The sequence below is a fragment of the Apaloderma vittatum genome, unplaced genomic scaffold (assembly GCF_000703405.1).
Source record: "Apaloderma vittatum isolate BGI_N311 unplaced genomic scaffold, ASM70340v1 scaffold26658, whole genome shotgun sequence".
NCBI lineage: Eukaryota > Metazoa > Chordata > Aves > Trogoniformes > Trogonidae > Apaloderma > Apaloderma vittatum.
Genome location: NW_009732861.1, coordinates 6,594 through 12,138, shown reverse-complemented (window position 1 = coordinate 12,138; position 5,545 = coordinate 6,594). Strand labels below are relative to the sequence as shown.

The 5,545-nt window shown below is 53.8% G+C and overlaps 1 protein-coding gene across 1 annotated transcript in view; it reads left to right on the top strand.

The window, feature by feature from the left end:
- Nucleotides 1-5,545, top strand: part of LOC104278648 (double C2-like domain-containing protein beta) — a gene marked incomplete at its 5' end in the record, with an annotated part of 30,414 nt that overhangs the window by 20,915 nt on the left and 3,954 nt on the right.

Below are 5,545 nucleotides of genomic sequence, written 5' to 3'. Positions count from 1 at the left end.
TGGGTTGATGCGAAGGAATTCCTCCCTCTGCAGGGGTGTGTGGCTGGATGGAGACTTTTTTCCTCTTGGGAGCTCCACTGGGAGCTCAGGAGGTTGCTGGCAAGGTTGTTTAATGACCAGTTACCAGAAGTAGCTTCAAGGGATGCCTTTCCGGGGAGGCAAGGGGAAGGCTGGGGCTCGCCCGTGGTGTGGTTGCCCTGTATGAGTTCCCAGCTGGGTGCTTGGTGGGGAGCAAATCTCCCTGCAAAGGCTTATTTGCTCATGCAAGGGCAGCGTCCCCAGGGTCTGCTGTCTCCCGGTGCCATCAGAGCCGTTGATCTCGTGCCTTCATGCCCGTCGGAGCAGCCTCTTTGTGAGGAGGTTCCCAGCTCTCCAGCACTCTGCACCAAGGCTCCTTGGCAGCATCCCACCCCGGTGAATTAAGTGATAATTAAGGCTCAAAATCCTCCTTGTGCGTGGAGAGGAACATCCAAGCGCAATTCTGACTCACCAGCGTTTGCAGCGAGCTGTCGGGCTTTGCTGGATCCTGTCCCCATGGAGGTGCAGGGCTCCATGATGGTGCCTGGTGGCTGGGAGCGCTGCGGGGACCACGCGAATGCCACCCTCACTTCCGAGTGCAACATGGGGGCCAAGCACTGCACCCAGACAGAGCAGGTCCCTTCCTGTGGGATTTAGCATGTCGCAGTCCCAGCCCCAGCGCCCCAGCACTAGTGAAGGTCAGGATCCCCTCGGTGTCCCCATGTCCTTCCCTCCACAGTCAGTGCTTCTTCCTGGGCAGACCTTCAGCCTCTGGCACAGCTGGCGCGTCGCAGCTCTGCCCAATGGGTTTGGCAAGAATTTCAGGTGGGAACTCAAACTTTTGCCTATGGCCCAGGGAGCTGCTCTGCTAAATAAAGCTTTTGAGCACCACGGCTCCATTTCTTATCTTGCACGGGGGAGCCAGAGCCTAAAATTCAAGTGCTCTTCATTTTCCTTAAGAGCAATTCCCCAGCCCCCTCTTTTCTTTTCTCTATCTTCACGGTCAAAGATATTGGCAAAGGAGATTTTATTTATCCTGAGGCAGGTTTAGCTGAGATGAGACTTCTTGAAAATGAGCCATGAGGTAGAAAAATCTGTCTTTTATTTTATTTTAATTCCTTGCTTGAATTTTCTTCTTTTCAAACACTGGGTATTTAATCGAGTAGAAGGATGCAAGGCTGGGAGATGTTGCACCTCCTCATTTAGATACTCACTGAATTGTGTCCTTGCTGCCTGTCAGGGGAGGGGTCTTAGGTTTATATAAGGAGGATGGAGACCTGAGGTCACTGCAGCTATGGCTCACCGAGGATTTTATATTTTGGTGTGGGTTGAGCTGTTTCTCCTCTCTGAGGAGTGGCATGACCAGTTGGAACGGTCCTTTGTCCTCCCAGTGTCTCATTTCTCATCCCAAGTCTTGTCCTGCCTTCAGTGCTTTGCTTCGCCCACCCATCGTCTTGGCAAAATATCTCCTTCTCCGCCAGGAAAAGCCAACTTCAAAGCCTGGGGACGCTGGCGTTCCTCGCGCTAATCAGGCGAGGCTCCTGCAGGGCAGCTGTTTGTAGTTGAAAGAGCATGAGTGATGCTCCCCTCGGTCTGGGAGGTGATCATTCCCCGGGTGCCTCCTCGGCGCTGAGATTCACAGAGGGGCAGGGAACGCGATTGCAAAGTCTCTTTAATGTAAAAATAACGGCGGAGATCAAAGCTGCCACCAGCCTTCGCCTCCCTGCTGCCTGGAGAGCGTGTGATGCAGCAAAAAAGCTGGAAAAGCACCCAAAAAAATCTTCCCTGCCCACCCGGGCTTTTGGTGGGACGTGTCCAGCATGAGTTGGTGGATCGGTGTTGGCGCAGGAAAATCTGCCGGTGCCTGCAGCACTCCTGGGGGGACAAGTGGCATTCGCCTTGTCGCCGGGGCTGGAGAAGGGGCATCCTCTGCCTCCTGGCGAGCGCAGTTACAGATCCCCTCTTGCCCCCCAGCCCCTCGCTGTACCCTGACAGCTGCCCCTCAATCCCGCGTGGCCACAGCCAAGCTGGTTGAGTGACTTTGCTGTGACAGACTCAAGCCCCGGGAGCTGTTGGGGTTCACCTCCTCAAGCAGAGCCACCCCGAGGGACAGAGAGAGGTGAAGGGAGCCCGGCTAATTGCGCTGGCAAGCAGGATTTTGTTAATGAACCAGCCCCCTCAAAAAAATATCAGATACTTCATATTTCATGAAATGCAGCATGTGGGAGGATCTTGAAAGGTCTCCTCCATTCATTGAGTTAAATATCCTTGAGTCTGGCTTGAGGCTTCATAGCAATGAAACCACCCACCAGCCTGAGAGAAGGCAAAGTCAGAGCTGCTCCGAAGATGCCAGACTCGGAGGGGCAAGGTGGCTGGGCTTGGGGACAGGTTCCCTGTCAGCACCAGGGGTAAATCCCACCCGTCTGCGGGCGCTGTTGCTCCTCGTCTGTGGTCCCAGCACGGCTGTGCCGGGGCAGCTCTGCCGCGGTCTCAGGTGGTGGGCAGTCGGGGTGCGTGACCTGGGGAGGCAGAGAAATGCTGCAGGTGAAATTGGAGTGGGCAGAATGTAATCGCCTACATTTAAATAATACATGTAATATGCAATAAATAAATTGTACTCGTAATAAATATCAGAGCTGGCCAGATATTGGATACAATTATTCATACCCAGATATATTGGCAAAGTGATGCATTATTCATATGATACTCAGCTAGCCCACAAGTGCCAGGAATTCTTTGTTTAATCATGTGTTTGACAAACATTATGACTCATTAAATATATTATTCAGAAAATAGTATTTGATCAGGTCTAACAGGCATACTGCAGACAGTCAGGGATTCGGGGTCCCAAATTGCTTTACTTCAGAAGTGCTGAATGCACCGGCACTGCAGGCACACTCTGAATTTGACTTTTACTGTGGTTTCTGTGCTTGGACTTTGATGGAGCCCAGCACCTCACAGTTCTTTTGGTTTTAGGAGAGCTGGACAGGCCCAGGATGCTGCCTTTTCCTGTTTTCTCTCCTCACCAGTCATTGCCTGTCCTCAAGCCAAGCAGGCATCACCTGCACATCTGCTCCTGCCTCGAGAGCCTCCCAAGTTGCTATAGGGACCAGAAGGGATCTTAGATACAGGAGATGCATCTTCAGGCTCCGCTGCCTGTTATGTGCACACGCGTTGTGGAAAAGGGTCCTTGGTGACCCTTGTTCTCCCCTTTCTGTGACGGGAACGAGGACAGAGGAACGAGCGTGCGAGCAGAAGTCGTGAGTCAGCTTGAGCTGCGCGGTGAGTCAGGACCGTAACCCAGGAGCCCGGGCTGAGTAGGAGGGAGAATAAGTTTAATGAGCAGTGATTGTTCACTTGCTGCTTCATTTTCTTCCAAGGTGGTTTTCACAGCCCTTAACTCAAAGATCAGGACCCCTCAGTGGAAGTTGTCACATCAAAAGCCGAGCTCGAGGGACTGGGTTTAAGAAGGAGAGATGAGGGAGGGGAGATGCCCGAGTTCAAGGGCTCGGCATGGCAGGTGAATGTGGTTGCCAGAGGCACCTCCTGCTGTTTGTCATGGAGATGATTTTTCTAACCCGAGGCATAAAAATTCCATCACATTGATTTTTTGTAATAAAATCCAAGCCGGTGTAATTGCATTACTCCTGTTTCCAAAGGGAGGGCTGGGGCCGGAGCTGCCCGCTCGCCGAACTCAGAGCCCCTGCCTGCACTTCGGGGGCCAGCACCCTGCCAGCCTGGCCCGGTCAGAAATACTGTCCCAGCGCAGGAGAGCCGCAGCCAGCCAGAGCGACGGGGGCTTGGGACCCCGACATTACCCTGACAGGCCCCCTGTCTCCTTTGGAGAAGTGTTTGCGATGGGCTCCGGGGGGCAGGAGCTGTCCCTGGGGATGGGTGGCTTCCCGTGTCCCCATGGGCAGTGACACTGACACCGGAGATGATTTCTCTGTCACCACCAAGGATGTTTTCTTTCTGGGCTTCCACCTGTCCTGGGTGGTTCTGGAGTTTCCCAGCAAGGTAGAACATGGCATTCGGTATCTAGTTGAGCTTTTGGGGCGTAGCCAGATGTTGTCGGGGGAAGATCTTGCTACTTGTGTTCTTAAGAGGTAAAGCTGGCACGAAGACCTGTCTCCCCTGGGTTCGCAGGAGATGGCATCGCTCTGCAGCTGCGGGGTGTAAAAACAGACCCGTGGCTGTCAGGGCCACGCTCTGCTCCTCCTCAGCCCGGCTCTCACAACGGTGCTTGCTTTCCCTCCCCAGAGCTTTGGACAGATGGGTGCGGGGTTGTACACGCCTGGCAAATGCTGCCTCTTGTCTGGAGCTGCTGCTGCTCCTTTTTCGGTTTTGTTCTTTAAAAGAGAGGCGAGAGGAGGAAGGGTTGTAGGAAACACTGTGCCTGCATCTGAGATTCTCTCTGAGGATTTTACTGTTGCGGTGGGGTGGGGTTTTTTGCAGGTATCTATAGTAACACTGCATCCAGTTATGGTTTTCTGGGGAGTAGCATTCCCTGTCTTCCCACTTGTACTATTTTTTTCCAAACCCCCTTTGTCCACCACTCCCCAGTCCTGACGGTCCTGATGTGGGACTGAGCCATCCCTGTGGTTCCCTCGATGCCTTGTGAGCATGAGGGTGGTCAAACCATCCATGGATAAACCCTCCACAGACAAAACATTCAGGTGCTGTGCAGGCCAGCAGTGCGATGTGCAGTTAGTTGCTCTGAGGTGGGATCTCAGGACACTATTTATCATTAATTACTTTTACCCCTTCCTGAATAGGTCCCGTTTGTTGAAACCCGACAGGGTGGAGTGTGTCCCTGAAGGCAGAGGTACCGCCCGTGAGAAATGGGCACCAGCGGGAGTGGGCAAAAGAGAGGAAAAAGTCAAGCAGCAAAAGGACAAGAAGATAGTGTAGGATTTTTTTTTTTTTTTACAAAGAGAGAAATGAGAGAAGGGAAATGCCTTTCCTTCACGGATAAGGAGCCCAGCTAGTCCCTGCCTGGCTCCAGTGGAGGTGTGGGAGGTGGGATGCTCCTGTTGGAAGGAGATGGAATGGCTTTCCCTGTCCCCAGCTCCAGGCAGTGCTGCTGAGGGTCGGTCGGTCCCTCAAAGGCAGCCACCACCCTCCTGGTTCACTCTCTGGGATTACAGGAGCTGCAAGCTGAGGTTCCCTGCAAGCACTAACTTTGCTCTTCTGTCGTCTCTCCTGACACCCGGAGCGAGCTGGGAAGCAGCAGAGAAATGACTCATTAGCTGCCAGCTCAGGGAAAGGCATTTATAGCTTTCGCATAGAAAACAGCCTTCACGGCCCTCGGACGCAGGCTGCCGTCACGGGGAGCATCCTTGGACCCGGCCATGCGCAGCACCCCGGCGGGGCTGGGAGAGCTTCGCTTGCCCAAGGCGTGATGTCTTTCACGTGATGGGTCTGCAAATCCCTCCCGGACTTGTCTGCATGCTGGAAGAGGGCGTGGAGGACCCCGACCACATCCCAGACCGGGCAGCCGGGTCCTCAGTGCCAGGGGATACCCTGA